This window comes from Globicephala melas, chromosome 1 (genome assembly GCF_963455315.2).
Source record: "Globicephala melas chromosome 1, mGloMel1.2, whole genome shotgun sequence".
In the NCBI taxonomy this organism is placed as follows: Eukaryota; Metazoa; Chordata; class Mammalia; order Artiodactyla; family Delphinidae; genus Globicephala; species Globicephala melas.
The window spans coordinates 112,469,767-112,490,558 of NC_083314.1; the positions used below are offsets into that span (position 1 = coordinate 112,469,767).

A 20,792-nucleotide genomic window follows, 5' to 3' on the forward strand; every position below is an offset into this window, starting at 1 on the left:
GCTGGAGCTGGCTGGTACCAGATCCCAAGAGCTGAATGTTAAATTTTAAGGAATTTTGCAGCTGGTTGATTCATGTTGGTAGTTTGAAATCAGCTATCATAGGAGTATTTACGCCTTAGAAAAGACCATCACAGAACTAAATCACAGAAATGCTGTAAATCAGGACTTTTTTCTCCATCCCAGCTCCACCCCCCAACTCCAGAGATCTGTGTTAAACATTTACCAGCACATCTCTGATGGTACCTCCATCTTTGTCACTGGGCGACGTCACATTTTCTCTTTTTGTTGAAGAGTCAACCTCTCTGAGCTTCAGTTTTCTCATCTGTAAAATGTGAAACCCTGAATTTAGATCTGACAGAGATTTTAGAAATTATGTAGTCCAACCTTTTTATTTCACTAATGCTATTAGCATGTGGTATATTTTTTCCTCAGAGACAGAAGCCATGGATCTTGGTAGGATAATCAGCGTGACCCACTCAGTCTGAAGCAGGATTCTTGGCAGTTGAAGCCTGAAGTGTTGCAGACCTTGTCATGGTGATGCGCTAAGCAGTAATAGGAATTCCAAGACTCAGAGCAAAGGCCTGGACTGGGAGCCCAGGTAAGCCAGTGGGATCCGAGGCGGGGTCAGTCGGTCATTCCAGGAAGAAGCAGGTGAGTTCTTGTGGTTTGATGAGTTAAGGTGATGGTTTGAGGTGGGAAAAGATAAGGTCCAAACCTGGGCTAAAATCAGGGTTTCATTTAAACAGGTGAGACAATCATTTGACAATGTCCAGGTGGTAGGACAGTAGATACCAGAAAAAAAAAATCTGTTTTTCAGAAGTTGTTGCTTAGGTTCAGGGAAAAAAAAAGTCTAATCATTTGATAGCCCTGGAGAATCCAGGGTCTTTTTCAAATTGCCCAGCATGCACACTACACACACAATATCAAAGCATGACATTTGCCAATAAAATCTTCTAGAACGGAAAGTCCACAGTGAACTTTGCCTTAATGATATAGAGGCTTTGTAACCAGGGAAATGGTCTTGGTTCCTCGTCCAAAAAGATTCTTGAAAGACATAACAGGAAAAAACAGGTGGGGAGACCTACTTTTTTCCTTAGGTTCTTCTATTCTTTTTATGATGTTAACCTCTACTTCCACATTTTTTTCTTTATTCCAGTAACTATTGCAGTTAATTTTGATTGCAGAAACCTATCTCGGAATTGGCTTGCTGCCTGAAGTTCAGACTGTATAGCTGAGTTCACTAGCCTTTCTTTACATGCTGAGCAATTAAAAACAATAAATCTTTTCATTTAAGTACAGTTTGCAGGTGAAGGAATAGAACACCATGATCAGACAAGGACTGGCATCAAGATAGAAATCTGGTCTGAGGAACAGATACTGAGGGGGAGACAGTTCACGTGAACTTGATTAGGAGTTAATCAAGTTAATCAAGCCCCTTAGGGGCCAACATCAGAGCCCCATTAATGGGAACTGGAGTTTTTAATTTAGAGGAAGATTCTCAGGTCACCTTGATCAGAGGCAGCATAACTCTTAAGAACATAGGGTGAAAGTGAATCTTCATGTAGTGTGGATTTAGGGAAACACCATGAACTATGTTACTGCAGAGGAATTGGTTTAGAATAGTCTCATTTTTCTAGTAACTAAGTGATGGAAGGAAGGTGTCACGTTCACAGGTATCACTAGTAATAGCCAATGAATATTATTCTCCCATGAAACAGGAGTCATTTGCCATAGTTTAGTCATTGGAAGTTCTCTAGTACTGATGTCAGAATTCTCCACCTTACAATTCTGACACAAGGAGGCACGCTTAAGTTTATTTGCCATAAAGCTTGCATGTGATTTCTTCAGTGTTGGAAGATTGCATCATCTCTGTTTCCCCATGTGTTTTAATTTATCCTAATTTTTGCCAGTGTCACTTTTATTCCCTCTCTGTTGCCAAATTTATAGATCATACATTTATTTGAAATTCAATTAATTTGTTTATAGGATTGAATTATCTACATCATGCCAAATTAAGCAGTATTTGCTAAAATTTAATACCTAAAATACTTTATTAGGTTTTTTCTTTTTTAGTTTTAGCTTGTATTAGAGGGTGTTTGACTTGCTGTAATTTAAATGGTATTTGATGAAAATTCATTGGACATTTTACAAGCTAAACCAATTTTAGCTTGTAAACCGATTTATTGGACATTTTACAAGCTAAATCAACTGTAGTTTTGTTTAGAAAACCAATAAAAGTTTCTCACAATGTTTAACCTTTCCGCCTTATGAGATGCATATTGCATATTGATGAGATGAAAAATGCATTATGAGAATATTGTTATCGTGGATTTATATGGTCAGCTTTTCCCCGCAGGATTATCTACTCAAATATATGCACGATGGAACGTGTTTTTCAGCCTGTTCAACAATAGGAACATAAAATTTTGATCAGTGAGGGCCCAGAGTGGATGGGAGAGAAGGGGGTGGACTTGGGGCACTGGACACAAATTCTATCCTACCGTCCATTACACAATTCTAAATCGATATGACCAACGTGCTAATATATAAAAGATGCCGTGTGTGATGTTCACTCAGGGAAACAGGATTTGTGTGAACTAATAAAGTTGAGATGAGAACAGTGCACAGCCTGAAATTAGGCACTTGGTATTATTAGTCATGGGTGCTAAAGGCAACGGAAAAAAATATATTAGTGGGGAAGAGGAAGGTACATGGCTAGCGTAAAATCACTGCTGGTTACGGAGTGAAACAGTTCTGTCTTAAGAAAGCATGTCTTATCGGGCCCTGTGGTTGTTGAAAAATTGGGGGATTGATTGACCTTCACAATTGATGGACTGTGTGGAATGTACCAAATGAGCACAAATGGAAAACAGCTGTTTGTGTATTCCAACGCCAGTCATCAAGGAGGCCAAACACAATTAAGAAGTTCTGCCGTAAAACAAAGACATCGTTGTAATCATCAGGCTGCTTTTTACACATTGTCCTAAGATCATTATGTAATTGACCCTCTTGATAAATTCTTTTCTGCCACTGAGCCAGTTCTTTTGAGAAGTTAAACGTGATTTGATCTTGAAAGACTGAATGACTTACACATTAATAGCCATGCAAGGCAGGCATCCCTGGTGGAAGAAAGGGTACTGTTTCAGCACTTCTGCTCAGTGGTGTCTCAGGGCTTTCTTCTCTCATTCAGTGGTTTCACAACACCCACACCCGTTGTCCCCCGCCTGCCCCCCGACACCATAGTTCAATTCCCAAGGATATTAGATCAATTCTGAACTGTTTGTTGTTGTCATTGTTTATGTTTCATAGGTGTTTCTAAGATGTTTCTACAACATCTACACAGTAAATAAGCTAACGTATAGCCAGCCTCATTATAGTCCACAGACAATTGAACATAAACCCTTTTCAGGAAGAAAGATTCTGCAATAAATTAGGAATAATTGGGTTTAAAAAAAATCTTGGTCAGACCACTCTTGGTTAAACCAACCTAGTCAAATTTTCCTTGCCTTTTGAATTCTTCATTAATTAGAGTTAGAGTGGAAATTTAAACTCCAAACCAGAGGAATGTGTAAGTACCACATTCTCTAGCAGGCAAAGCTTATTTCAACCTTTTATCCTTAATTCAGCTCTCCAGCACCTTTAGAGGTTCTGGTTGTTCCTTTGAAGGTTATAGGAAACTTTCCAAGATATTATCTATAAAACCACTTGAAAAATCTGCTATAAGGTTAATATTTAATTCAAAGTATTTCTGCCCTCAGATTTTAAAACTTTTCTGTTCAGGAGAAAAATGGGTTACTTTATGTTTTAATCATTTTAATTTAATTTTTACATCAACGTGTGTTTATGAAGTTCCAGCACGTGCTAGTGAGGTGTTACTGAGACCAGATTGTCATGTAAAAGGTGACACATCTTTGTACGAGTGTAAGACGTTTGCAGGTCACCTCTCAATCATCTATCGTGACATATAGGAACACTGAAACTCAAGGTAATTTCTGCTGCTCTCTAGACATGTCAGGGAAGGGGTTGCAGTGTTTGAGATGGACAGATGAAGCCAATTTCTGTAACCAGGAACCAAGAAATAGAAGGTCACCGGGGAACGGAAAAAAAAGTCGTATCTGGTTGAGAGCAGAGAAGTAAAGGAGAATGAAGTTTGAGCTGTAGAGCTTTATCTTTAAAGCTAAAGGTTCAGAGTTTGGTTTTGACTTGAGAAAAAGGTGCAGATCATGGTTTTCTTCTGCAACTTCGGATCCACTGCAACGGTGGACAGGCCTGTGGAGATTTCACCAGCAATTCCTAGGCTGCCATCGGGAAACACAGAATTGGGGAAATACTGGTAAGATAGTTTGACTTGCTTTTAGAGTGGAGCAGTACTGTACAGATGTAGGAATAAGCTATCCACCCACCCCTGTGTTTTAATCTAAGTAAATTCTTTAATACTATATGTTGCATTCTTTTACCTATGCAATACCATGGTTAGAGGGCTTTTTTTTAAAAAAAATAGATACTTATTGGAGTATAATTGCTTCACAATACTGTGTTAGTTTCTCTTGTACAACAAACTGAATCAGCCATATGCATACATATGTCCCCATATCCCCTCCCTCTTGAGCCTCCCTCCCAACCTCCCTATCCCACCCCTCTAGGTCATTGCAAAGCACTGAGCTGATCTCCCTGTGCTATGCTGCTGCTTCCCACTAGCTAACTATTTTACATTTGGTAGTGTGTATATGTCGATGCTACTCTCACTCTGCCCCAGATTCTCCCTTACACCCCGTGTCCTCAAGTCCATTCTCTATGTCTATATCTTTATTCCTGCCCTGCAACTAGGTTCATCAGTACCATTTTCTTTCTTTTTTTTTTTTAGATTCCATATATATGCATTAGCATACGGTGCTTGTTTTTCTCTTTCTGACTTACTTCACTCTATACGACAGACTCTAGGTCCATCCACCTCACTACAAATAACTCAGTTTCGATTCTTTTTATGGCTGAGTAATATTCCATTTTACATATGTGCCACATCTTCCTTATCCATTCAACTGTCAGTGGACATCTAGGTTGCTTCCATGTCCTGGCTATTGTAAATAGTGCTGCAATGAACATTGTGGTACATGTCTCTTTCTGAACTATGGTTTTCTCAGGGTATATCCCCAGTAGTGGGATTGCTGGGTCATATGGTAGTTCTCTTTTTAGTTTTTTAAGGAGCCTCCATACTGTTTTCCATAGTGGCTGAATCAATTTACATTCCCACCAACAGTGCACAGGGGTTCTCTTTTCACCACACCCTTTCCAACATTTATTGTTTCTAGATTTTTTGATAATGGCCATTCTGACCGGCGTGCGGTGATACCTCATTGTGGTTTTGATTTGCATTTCTCTAATAATTAGTGATGTTGAGCATCTTTTCATGTGCTTCTTGGCCAGCTGTATGTCTTCCTTGGTGAAATGTCTGTTTAGGTCTTCCGCCCATTTTTTTAACTGGATTGTTTGTTTTTTTGATATTGAGCTCCATGAGCTGTTTTTATATTTTGGAGATTAATCCTTTGTCTGTTGTTTCATTTGTTTAAATATTTTCTCCCATTCTGAGGGTTGTCTTTTTGTCTTGTTTATGGTTTCCTTTGCTGTGCAAAAGCTTTTAAGTTTAATTAAGTCCCATTTGTTTTTTTTTGTTTGTTTGTTTTTCCATTACTCTAGGAGGTGGGTCAAAAAAGATCTTGCTGCGGTTTATGTCAAAGAGTGTTTTTCCTATGTTTTCCTCTAAGAGTTTTATAGTGTCTGGTCTTACATTTAAGTCTTTAATCCATGGGGAGTTTATTTCTGTGTATGGTGTTAGGGAGTTTTCTAATTTCATTCTTTTACATGTAGCTGTCCAGTTTTCCCAGCAGCACTTATTGAAGAGGCTGTCTTTTCTCCATTGTATGTTCTTGCTTCCTTTTTCATATATTAGGTGCCCATATGTGCGTGGGGTTATCTCTGGGCATTCTATCCTGTACCATTGATCTATATTTCTCTTTTTGTGCCAGCACCGTACTGTCTTGATTATTTTAGCTTTGTAGTATAGTTTGAAGTCGGGGAACCTGATTCCTCCAACTCCATTTTTCTTTCTCAAGATTGCTTTGGCTATTCGGGGTCTTTTGTGTTTCCATACAAATTAAAGTTTCTTATTCTGATTCTGTGAAGAATGCCATTGGTAGTTTGATACAGATTGCATTGAATCGGTAGATTGCTTTGGGTAGTATAGTCATTTTCACAATATTGATTCTTCCAATCCAAGAACATGGTATATTTCTCCATCTGTTTATGTCATCTTCAATTTCTTTCATCACTTTTTTATAGTTTTCTAAGTACAAGTCTTTCACCTTCTTATTCCTAGGTATTTTATTCTCTTTGTTGCAGTGGTGAATGGCAGTGTTTCCTTAATTTCTCTTTCTGATTTTTCATTGTTGGTGTATAGGAATGCCAGAGATTTCTGTGCATTAATTTTGTATCCTGCAACCTTACCAAATTCATTCATTAGTTCTAGTATTTTTCTGGTGGCATCTTTAGGACTTTCTAAGTATAGTATCATGTCATCTGCAAACAGTGAGAGTTTTACGTCTTCTTTTCCAATCTGTATTCCTTTTATTTCTTTTTCTTCTCTGATTTCCGTGGCTACGACTTCCAAAACTATGTTGAATAAGAGTGGTGAGAGTGGACATCCTTGTCTTATTCCTGATCTTAGTGGAGATGATTTAAGTCTTTCACCATTGAGTATGATGCTTGCTGTGGGTTTGTCATGTATGGTCTTTATTATGTTGAGGTAGATTCCCTCTATGCCCATTTTCTGGAAAGTTTTTATCATAAACGGCTGTTGAATTTTGTCACAAGCCTTTTCTGCATCTGTTGAGATGATCATACGGTTTTTATTCCTTAATTTGTTAATATGGTATATCACACTGATTGATTTGCATATATTGAAGAATCCTTGCATCCCTGGTATAAATCCCACTTGATCATGGTGTATGATCCTTTTAATGTGCTGTTGGATTCTGTTTGCTAGTATTTTGTTCAGAATTTTTGCATCTATGTTATCAGTGATAGTGGCCTATAATTTTCTTTTTTTGTGATGTCTTTTTCTGGTTTTGGTATCAGGGTGATGGTGCCTTCGTAGAATGAATTTGGGAGTGTTTCTCCCTCTGCAATTTTTTTGAAGAATTTGAGAAGGATCGGTGTTAGCTCTTCTCTAAATGTTTGATAGAATTTACCTATGAAGCCTTCTGCTCCTGGACTTCTGTTTTTTAGAAGATTTTTAATTACAGTTTCAGTTACATTACTTGTGATAGGTCTGTTTATATTTTCTAATTCTTCCTGGTTCTGTCTTGGAAAATTGTACCTTTCCAAGTATTTGTCCATTTCTTCGTGGTTGTCCATTTTATTGGCTTATAGTTGTTTGTAGTAGTCTCTTATCATCCTTTGTACTTCTGTGGTGTCACTTGTGATTTCTCCTTTTTCATGTCTAATTTTATTGATTTGCGTCCTCTCCCTTTTTTCTTGATGAGTCTGGCTAGTGGTTTATCAATTTTGTTTATCTTCTCAAACAACCAGCTTTTGTTTTATTGATCTTTGCTATTGTTTTCTTTATTTCTATTTCATTTATTTCTGCTCTGATCTTTATGATTTGTTTCCTTCTACTGACTTTGGGTTTTCTTTGTTCTTCTTCCTCTACTTGTTTTAAGTGTAGGGTTAGATTGTTTATTTGAGATTTTTCTTGTTTCTTGAGGTGAGATTGAATTGGTATAAACTTCCCTCTTAGAGCTGCTTTTGCTGCATCCTGTAGGTTTTGGGACGTTTTGTTTTCGTTGTTATTTGTTTCTATGTATTTTTTTATTCTTCCTTGATTTCTTCAGTGATCTCCTGGTTATTTAGTAGCACACTGTTTAGCCTCCATGTATTTGTGTTTTTTACCTGTAATTGATTTCTAATCTCATAGCACTGTGGTCAGAAAAGGTGCTTGATACAATTTCAATTTTCTTAAATTTTCCAAAGCTTGATTTGTGATCCAAGGTGTGATCTATCCTGGAGAATGTTCCATGTGCACCTGAGAAGAAAGTGTATTCTGCCACTTTTGGGAGGCATGTTCTATAAATATCAATTAAATCTATCTGGTCTGTTGTATCATTTAAAGCTTGTCTTTCCTTATTTATTTTCTGTTTGGATGATCTGTCCATTGATGTAAGTGGGGTGTTGTTAAAGTCCCCTACCATTTTTGTGTTACTGTAGATTTCTCCTTTCCTGGTTGTTAGCATTTGCCTTATGTATTGAGGTGCTCCTGTGTTGGGTGCATAAACATTTATAATTGTTATATCTTCTTCTTGGATTGATCCTTTTATCATTATGTAGTATCCCTCATCTCTTGTAACAGTCTTTATTTTAAAGTCTATTTTATCTTATAGAATTATCACTACTCCAGCTTTCTTTTGATTTCCATTTGCATAGAATATCATTTTCCATCCCCTCACTTTCAGTCTGTATGTGTCCCTAGGGCTGTAGTGGGTCTCTTGTAGACAACATATATATAGGTCTTGTTTTTGTATTCGTTCAGCCAGTCTGTGTCTTTTGGTTGGGGCATTTAATCCATTTACATTCAAGGTTATTATCGATATGTGTGTCCCTATTACCATTTTCTTAATTGTTTTGGGTTTGTTTTGGGCGGTCTTTTTCTTCTCTTGTGTTTCCAGCCTAAAGAAGTTTCCTTAACGTTTGTTGTAAGGCTGGCTTGGTGGTGCTGAATTCTCTTAGCTTTTGCTTGTCTGAAAACCTTTTGATTTCTCCATCGAATCTGAATGAGATCCTTGCCGGGTAGAGTAATCTTGATTGTAGGTTTTTCTCTTTCATCACTGTAAGTATATTCTGCCACTCCCTTCTAGCCTGCAGAGTTTCTGCTGAAAAATCAGCTGATAACCTTATGGGGATTCCTTTGTATGTTATTTTTTGTTTTTCCCTTGCTGCTTTTAATATTTTTTCTTTGAATTTAATTTTTGTTAGTTTGATATGTGTCCTGGGGTATTTCTCCTTGAATTTATCTTGTGTGGGACTCTCTGCACTTCCTGGACTTGATTGACTATTTCCTTTCCCATGTTAGGGAAGTTTTCAACTATACTCTCTTTAAATATTTTCTCAGACCCTTTCTTTTTCTTTACTTCCTCTGGGACCCCTATAATTCAAATGTTGGTGCATTTAGTGTTGTCCCAGAGGTCTCTGAGATTGTCTTCAATTCTTTTCATTCTTTTTTCTTTATTCTGTTCCTCGGCAGTTATTTCCACCATTTTCTCTTCCAGCTCACTTATTCGTTCTTCTGCCTCAGTTATTCTGTTATTGATTCCTTCTAGTGTTTTTTTTCATTTCAGTTATTGTGTTGTTCATCTCTGTTTGTTTGTTCTTCAGTTCTTCTAGATCTTTGTTAAACATTTCTTGTATTTTCTCAATCTGTGCCTCCATTATATTTCTGAGATTCTGGATCATCTTTACCAACATTATTCTGAATTCTTTCTCAGGTAGATTGCCTATTTCCTCCTCATTTATTTGGTCTTGTAGGTTTTTACCTTACTCTTTCATCTGTGACATATTTTTTTGATGTCTCTCTTTTTTTTTTTTTTTTAAATGAGTGGGATTGTGTTCCTGTCTTATTGGTTGTTTGGCCTGAGGCTTCCAACATGAGTTTGTAGGCTGTTGGGTAGAGCTGGGTCTTGGTGCTGAGGTGAGGACCTCCATGAGACCTCACTCCGATGAATATTCCCTGGGGCCTGAGGTTCTCTGTTAGTCCATTGGTTGGAACTCAGAGCATCCAGCGCAGGAGCTTCGGCCCGACCCCTGGCTCATGAACCAAAATCCTGCAAGCCGCGTGGGATGGCATAAAAAAAGAAAAGAAAAAGAAAGAAAAACAAGAGAACAGTAACAAAGTAAAAAATAAAATTAGACTAGGAAACTGATATGTTAGAAAGAATATAAAAATAAAAATATAGATGAATCAACAACAGGAAAGTACATCAGTACTACAATAGTAAAAAAGAGGAGGAGGGAAAAGAAAAAAGAAGAGGGAAAAGGCCTTGGCTGTGGAGGGTGGGGCCTAAGCAAGGGTGAGGTTTGGATGGTGGACCTATGCTTAGGACCCACAAGGCTGGAAAAGGCCCTGGGGGCTGTAGGGGGTGGTGCTTAGTCTCAAGGAACAGAAGGGGCCCAGGCGTGCTCTCCACGCCTGGTCTCAGAGGGCAGGGGACCTCACCTGGGAGCCCAGCAGGACCCACAGGGGTCCTTCTATGCCCCCAGGACCCACGTGGCCTGGAGGAGACTTTGGAGGGGGGATACCAGCCTGGGGGCTCAGCAGGCTCCCTGGGCCCAAGTGGGTGGGGCAATTGCCCCTGCTGCTCACCTGCTCTTCCCAGAGGGTCCCTCCCACCTGCCTTTCCTGATCTCCCCAGCCTCAGGGGTGCCGATCCTGTCTGGCCTCCCCTTCTCCTCCCCGCCCAGTCCCCCCACATCCTACCGGTTCACTTGGGGGCTCCTCCCGTCTCCTTGGGCATCAGGGTCCCCCACCAGTGGCCAGCAGGCACCCTAGTTGCGGGGAGATGCTAACTCGGCATCTTCTCACACCGCCAGCTTGACTCCAACCCCACCCCCTCAAAGGCTTGTTTTTTAAAATCTTTTATGTACCCTTACTAATTTAGCAGTTCAGTTTCCTAAAATATGTGTGTGTTCACCTTATTTGCACCTTTAACTGACTTAGGGCATTTTCATTGCTTTCATCCCCATCTGTTTCAACTTGAATTTAGCTACTATTTTTAACTCAAGTGTTAATTGCCTTATCAACACCAGTTGGCTTCTCTCACAGTAGTTCATTGCTCCCAAGCAGCAATTAATTTATCGCGACCTAAAAGATTCCTCTGGCCCTCTTGCCTCTCCAGCTCTCTCTGAACTACCTTTTTAAAGGAATGGCTGCACCTAGCCCCTGTTGCTTTTAATTCTTTCACTGTTGGCTGTTCCCCTTGAGTGAGGGATACACTTATACTTAAAGGAACCAGATTCTTATTATTTAGGAAACCATTTTTAAAGGACTAAGACACATTACAAGGTCTCATTACACAGTTTCAAAAACTGGCGAGTGTGGTGAGGGTGGAAGACAAACCTGTAACATTTGTGGAGCCCTTATACACATCAGGAATTCTGCGGAGCACTTGTCATATGCTCTAGTATTTAATATTTACAATACCTACATTATCCCATTTTAGAAAAGAGGAAATATAGATGCAGGCTCACAACTTCTAAGAGGAAAAACTAGGAACTGAGTGTAGATCTGCTCAACGCTAAGACTGTTGCACTGTTAAGAGGTAAAAGAAAGAGTGGGGATGCGACGCTGAGTGAGAGCCAGACAACAGTTTGACAGGATGGGAAAGAGAGTGAACTGGTGCTGTGTTCATGTCATGGACTGAGCCTCTATATTTCATCATTTGTGTGCTTGGGTGCTTCAAGTTCAAATATTATTGGAAGGCAAAGGTCTACAAGCAAAACAGCCCCATGAAAGAACCCAAAGAACACTTATTTCCCAAGGCTTTTCTGGAGAACCTCAGGCTCAGAACAAACAACTCAGGACAGAAATTTAAGCTTGAACACAGAGATTCCTTAGAATGATACGCTGGATTTTTTTATTTAAAGGACCTTTGATCTCCTTCCCACTTCAGAAAGGCCTTTAAGGCTCCACAAAGGACTGCTGGAAAAGCAAGGATTTGGGTAAGGTCCATCTTATTTATTTTGTCATTAATTCTAATGAGTCACCCCTGTAAAAATGCAGTTCTGTCTCTTTGCTTTTGATAATTATTAGAGATAACAAAATTTGTGATCAAATATTTTAAAGTGGCTGCATTGCTGTGATAAACACAATGAATACACTTAATAATCTCATGTACTAATTAAAAAGCTTGAAACATCTGGAAGGGAAAATATGGTTCAGTGAACAAAACACCCTGAAGGTTATTTTAATAATAATAATGATGACGACAACAACAACAATGGCAGCTAACACTTATTGTGGGTTTTCTACATGCCAGGGACTTTTCAAAGTGCTGCAAGTGTATAACTCTCCTTAATCCTTATAATACCATACATGATATACCTGATAAGTGCTAGTATCCCATTTAACATATAATAAGTAAAATAAGTTATCCAAAGCTGGGGTTCAAATCCAGGAGGCCTCTTAACAACTATGTTATGCAAGAACACCATTATATTTTTGTGGGTTCCGTTAATTAAGTCTTCAGGCTTACAAAGGTCATGTTTTCTGTTATTTGGGAAGACATCTAAGCCTCCTGACAGAAAAGAAATATTAAACAAATTTTCAGAGCCCTAAAACTCCCTGGAAAGAATACCACATGCTAGTCTAGAGCAGGTCTGCCAACCTTTCTGTAAAGGGCCAGATAGCAAATATTTTAAGCTTTGTGGGTTACACAGTCTCTGTTGCAACCACTTGGCCATTGTACAAAAGCAGCTCTAGACAATATGTAAAACACTGAGCATGTATGTTCCAGTAAAACTTTAATTACAAAGGCAAGCAGTGGACCAAATTGGGCCCAAGTGCCATAGTTTGCCAACTCCTGATCCAGGGCATTGGTTTTCAAGGCATGATCAGGAACATCACATGGGCACTTGTTAGAAATGCAAATTTTGGGACCTCTACTCTAGAGTTACTGAATCAGATACTATGGGGCATCACTTCTGTGTTTTAACAAGCCCTCCAGGTGATTCTGATTCATGCTATGGTTTGAGAACCACTGATCTAGTGAAAGCGAACTAATGTTTATCGAGTGCTTGTGCCAGGTGCTTCCAATATTTTATTCTCATTGAGTCCTTACAATGATCCTTTCAATTAGGTATTACTCCCTGTTTTACAGTTGGTGCAGCTAAGGCTCCAAGAGGTAAAAGGACTTGGCAAAGATTGAAATGTAATTAAGGAGCACAGCTGAGATTCATAGCAATGGCTGCTCCACTGCATAGCATACCTTAGCCAACATACCTCCAAAATAATCTTGAAGATCAATCTATTCTCACCTGCTGAATTTACAGTTGAAGGAATTAGGGACCAAATAGATTAGAAAGATTTACCCCAGCCTATTTCTCATTAGGGAAGGATATTTATTGAGCTTCTGTGAACGTTAGAAATTATTCTATTCACTTTGTGTATTTTAGCTCAAACAATTCTTTCAAGAACCAATGGAAGTAAGAATTATCCCATTACAGAGGTGAGGAAACTAAAAGGTAAAATAAATGAAACTGAATTGGCCAATGTCCTTTAACTGTCTGGACTTTATATAACTTCAGAGCTCTTTCTTCTTCCTCATGCTGCCTGCTTACCCAAATTTTGTATACTCCTACTTAATGACCTCAGTTGTGTGTTCATAATTTAGGGAGGTGGTCGTGTGTCACCTATCCTAACTAGAACTGTGATATCTTAGAAAGTATTGTGTGCTTTTGGTTGAAAGGCTTTGTGTTGAAATTTGGATTTTTATTTCCAAAGGAGATTTTTTTTTTTTTTTAACACAAGTAAAACCAACTCCGGAAATGTGAACAAAAAGAATTGAATAAGAATGCATTTGAATGATGTTTATTAACACTCCCTAGAATTTGGCATTTTGGAACTTACTACAAGATCACTTTGTTACAACATCTTTCCCTTCCCCCAGTTTCAGTGTTTTCTCATACATAACACTTAAAAGTCCCAGCCAAAGACCCATAAAGCAATATTTTCCCCCATGTAATGGTTTCCTGCACATAGAGTTCAAAAACCTTGTCTTCTGGAAAAAATTATAAAGAACTTCCACAGTATTAGAATGTAACTCACACTCCTTAAAGATCAGTAACATTACTTAAACATATCCTCATGTTTAAAACACCTCTTCTTGTAGTTGTCTTTCCATAGTTTATAGTATTATTCCCCTCCAAAAAATTTAAAAAGGAAAATGAAGTGTGGCGTTCCTGCCTACAAACCATATATTTTGAACAAAATCCAACTAAGGATATTTTTTAAAGCTTTGTTTCACAATGAACTTAAAAAATGAAGAAAAAAATGCCCCCCCCTTTTCTGTAAGTTACTGTATTAGTTTCCCAAGGTGGCCATAACAAAGCACCAAAAATTCTGTGGCTTAAAATGACAAAAATGTCATAAATAAAATAAAAAGACAACCTACAGATTGGGAGAAAATATTCACAAATGATTCTACTGACAAGGGATTAATTTCCAAAATATACAAACAGCTCATACAACTTAATAACTAAAAAACAAAACACCCTATCAAAAAATGGGCAGAAGACATAAATATGCATTTCTCCAAAGAAGACATACATATGGCCAATGAGCACATGAAAAGATGCTCAACATCGCTAATTATTAGAGAAATACAAATCAAAGCTGCAAGGACATATCACCTCACACCAGTCAGAATGGCCATCATTATAATGTCTAAAAATAATGCTGGAGAGGGTGTGGAGAAAAAGAAACCCTCCTACAGTCTTGGTGGGAATGTAAATTTGTGCAGCCACTATGGAGAAGTGTATGGAAGTTCCTTAAAAAACTAAAAGTAGAGTTGCCATATGATCCAGCAATCCCACTCCTGGGCATATACCCAGAGAAAACTATAATTCAAAAAGATACATGCAGCCCAATGTTCACAGCAGCACTATTTACAATAGCCAAGATATGGAAGCAACCTAAGTGTCCATTGACAGATGAATGGATAAAGAAGATGTGGTACATATATACAATGGAATATTACTCAGCCATAAATGAATGAAATAATGCCATTTGCAGCAACATGGATGGACCTATAGATTATCATACTAAGTGAAGTAAGTCAGCCAGAGAAAGACAAACATCGTATGATACCACTTATATGTGGAATCTAAAAAAATGATACAAATGGCCTTATTTACAAAAGAGAAATAGACCCACAGACATAGAAAACAAACGTATGGTTACCAAAGGGGTTAGCAGGGAGGAGGGGGTAGATAAATTAGGAGTTTGGAGTTAACATATACACGCTACTATATATAAAATAGGTAAACAACAAGGACCTACTATACAGTACAAGGAACTATACTCAATATCTTGTAATAACCTATAATGGAAAATAATCTGAAAAAGAATATATATATATATATATATATATATATATATATATATAACTGAATCACTTGAAACTAACATAACATTGTAAATTAACTATACTTCAATTAAAAAAAATGACAGAAATGTATTCTCTTGCAGTTCTGGAGCCTTAAAGTCCAAAGCCAAGGTGTTGGCAGGCTCATGCTCTCCATGTGAAATACTAGGGAAGGATCCTTCCTTAGCTGTTCCTAGCTTCTAGGGGTTTTGGTGCTCCTTGCTTTCAGCTGCAGCACTCCAGTCTCCGCCCCCATCATCACATGGCCTTCTTCCCTGTGTATCTGTGTCTCTGTGTCTGACTATCTCTCTTTCCTTTCTCATATGGACACCAGTCATTCTATTTAGGGCCCACCCTAATCCAATATGCTTCATCGGAACTTGGTTATATTTGTGAAGACCTTATTTCCAAAAAAGGGCACATTCACAGGTAATGGGTGTTAGGAATTCAACCTAGCCTTTTGGGGAGACACAATTCAGACAACCATAGTTATCAAGTAATTAAATATACATTACTTCAGCCATGAGAATACCTCCAAGCACTTCATAGTCATTGCTTATACAAGAAATAATTTATTATTTTCTAGAAGAAAAACTTGGTCAATAGTCAGATTTTTGGTTAATAACCAACTTATGTGTACTTATTGCTTCTGGTTGGCATTTATGAAGCTACTGGTTGGCATTTTAAAGCACTATCATTCTTATTAATATATCTCCTTAAAATTATTCAATAACAACAATAATAATTGTAATATCTATGAATTAAAATCTTCTTGTGCCCAGCACATGTGTAATGCTATTATTCTTTTAATCCTTGTGATAATCCTATGAAGTCAGTATAATTATTACCCATATTTTACAAATGAGAAAACTGAGGCCCAGGACATTAAGTAGCTTGTCCATTGTCACACAGCTAAGTAGTAACTGATGAGGCCAGGATTCAAGTTTCAAAGTTGGCAAACATCTGTTTCTCTGGTAAAGAGTACCTGCTTCCTTCCAGTACTCAGGAAAGCACATGAGGGCAGTTTGGACTGAAGTTGATGGAATGCCAACAGGTTACCTTTCTTTAGAGTCCCCTTGCCAAAGTTAACTGGAACAGGTATGTTTTCCTGGTGTTCACTCAATAGCAAAGATTTGTGAAGCACATTCTCCATGGGTTAGGCACCGAGTTAGGCACCAGAAATTTAAATCAGTCAATCAGTCCATCAGTCAATAAACAAACAAGTAAATAAAATGCAGACTTTAAAGCAGCCTACTATCTAATGGTTACCACGCTAGCTAAATGAATTATGAATTATTTCACCTTCTGCTATAAGCTTCAAAGCACCCAACAGCACTTTTTGGAGTATATTCTGCAACAAAAAGAAAATTTAATGTACAACAACATGGATGAGTCTCAGAAACAACTGGGCAGAAGAAGGCAGACAAGAGAATGCATACTATATGGTTCCATTTATACGAAGTTCTAGAAAAGGTGAAGCTATAGAAATAAAATCAGTGGCTGCCTGGGGCAGCGATGGGGGAGGAAATTAACTGCAGTGGGGCATGAGAGAATTTTCTAGGGCAATGGAAATATGCCATATCTTGTTTGGGGTGATGGTTTCACAGGAATATACATTTGTCAAAAATACCAAGTGGTATACTTAAAGTGAAGCATTTAAAGAACATATCTGTGGAATCCATTGTCTTCTGCTTGGTAAGTAGCAAATCCAGGTAACTTGATCCCAGTCCAGGTTCTTTCTAGAATATCGTACTAATTCTATATAACCACTTGCTGACGCTTTCCAGGTTGTTTATTTAGTTTTTTAGTAGACCTTGGTTACTATTTGCTCATCTTTCATCAAGAAAAAAACTTCTAGGAATCACACAGTGGTAGTTAGTACCAAAGAGTTACTGAAGTTTCCCTGTGTTTCTGAATTTTTCCCAAGTAAAATTCCATGTGTTGGAACCATCTGACTTATTTCTTAGCAAGAGGAATACTAGAGTGGTTTTTTAAAGTGAAGTTTCCTTCCTGGGAAAGTAACTTTTTCCCTAAATAATGTAGAGAATTGGAGAAATTTATGAATTTTTAGAAATATGATTTCAAAGAGTTGTTTTGGTACTTTATTTTTTAATTTCAATTGCTTTGGACATTCTTAAACAAACTTTTGAGGATTCCTAAGAAATGCAACATGCTGTAGCTATTGAAAAGTTGATTTTATTACATCATTTTTCTCCTAATCATCTTGGATTGATGATTTCATATTCGATTTGGAAAAAATCCCGGTTTATCCAAGTTTAGGTAATAATGTCTAGGCATTTTGATATTAATGTTTTCTTATTATTCACTTACTCGGTAGACTTTAATACTTATTTTCAAATTCACATACACATTCACACATATATGTTGGAAAATATTTAATAGTAACATTGTGACAATTCTATTCGGAAAACTGTTTTTACTTAAAAGTCACATGTTGAATTATGTTTGGAAAATGTCAAAGTGTAATATGAAAAATATAGTCTATTTTGAAATATTTCTTAAGAGACTGGATTAGGAAAAGGACTTGTTGAGGGAAAGCTTGAGTGGATATTGAAAAGGGAATGAATGAATAATCTGTAAAATACATTTGAATATAAAAGGAATCCTAAAAAGAAGATAAACTAAGAAGCACAGAGAAAACAAGACATGTGGCAGAGGAAGGGATGCTTCAAGTACATCACATTTAAGCTCTTCCTTGTAAATTCTGAAGACTGTCATGAGAACAGCTATCCTGTTTGGGGAAGAAAACAGATTTGACATAGGAAGTGTCACATTTCTGCCATCATGCACTAAATTCTGAGCACAGCATGACCAGTTCCGATTGTTATTTTTTTCCAATGTCCAATGTCATGTTCATCTCCCCCAGTGGTCCCATCCCTTGGTAAACTCTCTGTCTTCTAAATTCCCTTAGCCTGTGCTCTCTGCAACACTCATATAACATGGAATGTGATACTTTGTACTGTATTTGTGATAAGCTTTATGACCTTTGGAGGACAGCGATTGTGCTTTTTCACATTTGCATCCCTAGAGCCTAAGACAGCATTGATATAGATCAGGTCCTCCTCAGTGATGATGAGATGTTAACAGTAGACTATAACAACTATAGCCCCTCTACACTTTCCACCCAACATTACAGCACTTCGTATTTACCACACTGTAAGATAATGGTCCATTTACTTTGTAGAATTCTCCTCTAGGCTATAAGATTCTTGAGGGCTGAGATGTTTTACTCACTTCCTTACTCTCAATATCTTGCACATCATAAGAATCTAAGAAGTATTTGTTGTATAAAAGTATGAATGAGGGAACTGAATCAGGAGGGATGGATTTTAGTCCTCTACCACTATTTGTTCAGAAATATTGAGCAAATGACCTAGCATCTCTGTGTCTCAGTTTCTTTATATACATATAAAATGAAGGTGTAGGATTTGATAAGAATCAAAGTCCCCTCCCAGGTCTAAAAATCCATGATTTAATGATCATGGTGATAGCTTAAAATAGAAAGATGCTTTAGTTCAAATACTGAGTCAGTAAGCTAGATGATATCAGCTCTTAGCAATCGGTTTTCTCCTGCCTCCAAACCTCTCATCACCTGGAACTCTAAGGACCCCAGACAGATCAGCTTGCTGAAGATTTTGGGGATGTCATTATATCATAAATAGCTACTCATCAGAAAAAAACTGGAGACCCCAGACCCTGGAGAACAAGTGTGAAAAGGTGATTCACACCAATAGTCCAGCAAATGAGGCAACCTATTTACACTTTTAACCAAAGGCTAATTTTCTAAGCACCTTGGTCTTCTTCCATTGCCCGCTCAGGAAGAGCATCAGTTGGTTTGAGGAATTCTTTAAATTGATAGGTACAGAAACCTTTATATAGCCTGCATACATTTGTTGAGCTCTGTGTACCCACACTATTGTAAGCTCTTTATGTATTTTAACTCATTTAATTCTCATAACAGCCCCGTTTGACTGAGGCAAAAATAGCCAAGGTTATACAGCTAATAAATCATAGAGGCAGGTTTCAAATCCTCACTGACCCCAAAAGGATATTAAAATGGTGCAGTTTTAATAGAAACCTCACTTTCGCAGGCAGGGGTGCGTATGGGGGTGTCAAAAATGAATAATTTAGACTTTAAGACAACAAGGATTTATTGCCTTCATTCCCAAACAGCTTTGCCTATGTGTAGACTGCAGAGATGATTCCCAGACTCTGCACATGTTTGGAAGGCCAGTTACCAATTCCTCAGTAACCAACAATGGGATTATAGTAACGGGTGATCTGAACTTCATCCAGGTCTGGTGGGTCCCGGGAGCAGACCTTGTCTGACAGAATGCAGCTGTGCTGTCAGTCAGCGTGTTGAGGCAGGTGGACCTTGTTACGAATTACGGAACCAAATAGAGAACTTAACAGGCAAAGGTGCTCTTTCCTTCTAGACAGAAGATGGGATATTTATCGGGTGGCTCTTTGGAGAGGTTTTACTCTGTTGCTTTCCATTCTCTCAGGATTCTGTAAACCTTATGATTTGGGACAGAGAACAAGAGTAATTCTGGTTTATACTCTTATTCATATTTCCTTTATTCATTATGTTCCCATATTCATATTTAACAGCTAAATAAAACTGTAACACACTGAGCCCCCTTCTTTGACACAGGGGGAGTTGTCTTCCAAAATGCTGGCAAGTTTTCTTACTGGAACCAAAGCGTTTTGGCCAGTGTGTCTGAGTCTTTCAGCAAACATTATTTATAAGAGAATCACAGTTATTGTTTTGGCTTATATTCCCAAAATATTTGCAGCAATTTCTGAGTGGGATATGCCTAGCCCTTGACTTGGAAGACTAAAAAAGGCTCATGTATTTCTCCTTAATGAATTCAGTCAGTCCTGGAAACCTTAAATATTAAACAAGTAAAGATCTCCCAGGGTTTTCTCAATTCACATTGTTTTCTGATGAAGCAGTAGGTTTTTCTAGTCACCAAAAAGTGTACTCTTAGCATGGAAACCAAATCCTCAGCAGGGAATGAATCCCTCCGGTGACATCCAGGGACGTCGTTGTCCTGCTTCTGACAACAGCCACAGGGGCTGGGAACTCACTTTCAAAAAAGAGGATTTTTCCACATTTTTTGGACAACTCTAATTTGTAGAACGTTCTTTTTATATTGATCTGAAATTGTATCCCTGTAGATTTTACCTTCATGGATATTCTTTCTTGCTCTTCTTTGTGGGCTCCTCTTCTTTTACCAAGCCCTTAAATTTTGGTGTTTCTCGGAAATCAATATACTTTTCTTATATCACGCACTGTCCTTGGACAACCTGTGGTTTCAGGGTTCACCTACATAGTGATGAGTATATCTCAAGCCCAGCCTTTTATGCTGAGCTCCAGGTCATGTCTACCTGGCTACCTCACAGTGACCTCATATTCAGTTTATTCCAAACTTATTTTACTCTTCCTTGGACTTTTGAATTTGGTGAGTGATGCTACTACCATCCACTCAGTATTCCTAAGAAGCCAGGAAGTTGTCTTGGGTTTCTCCCACTCACAGTCCATTAATCATGCAGCCCTTTGATTATGCCATATTAAAATCTCAT

General features: G+C 38.0%; 1 protein-coding gene across 1 annotated transcript in view; it reads left to right on the plus strand.

Moving 5' to 3' along the window:
- The first annotated feature begins 444 nt into the window (after window positions 1–444).
- COL24A1 (collagen type XXIV alpha 1 chain) overlaps window positions 445–20,792 on the plus strand; it is a 431,901-nt gene continuing 411,553 nt past the window's right edge. The window contains exon 1 of the mRNA XM_060303290.1: window positions 445–598. The gene's annotated coding sequence lies outside the window, so the exon portion shown is untranslated. The remainder of the gene's footprint in view (window positions 599–20,792) is intronic.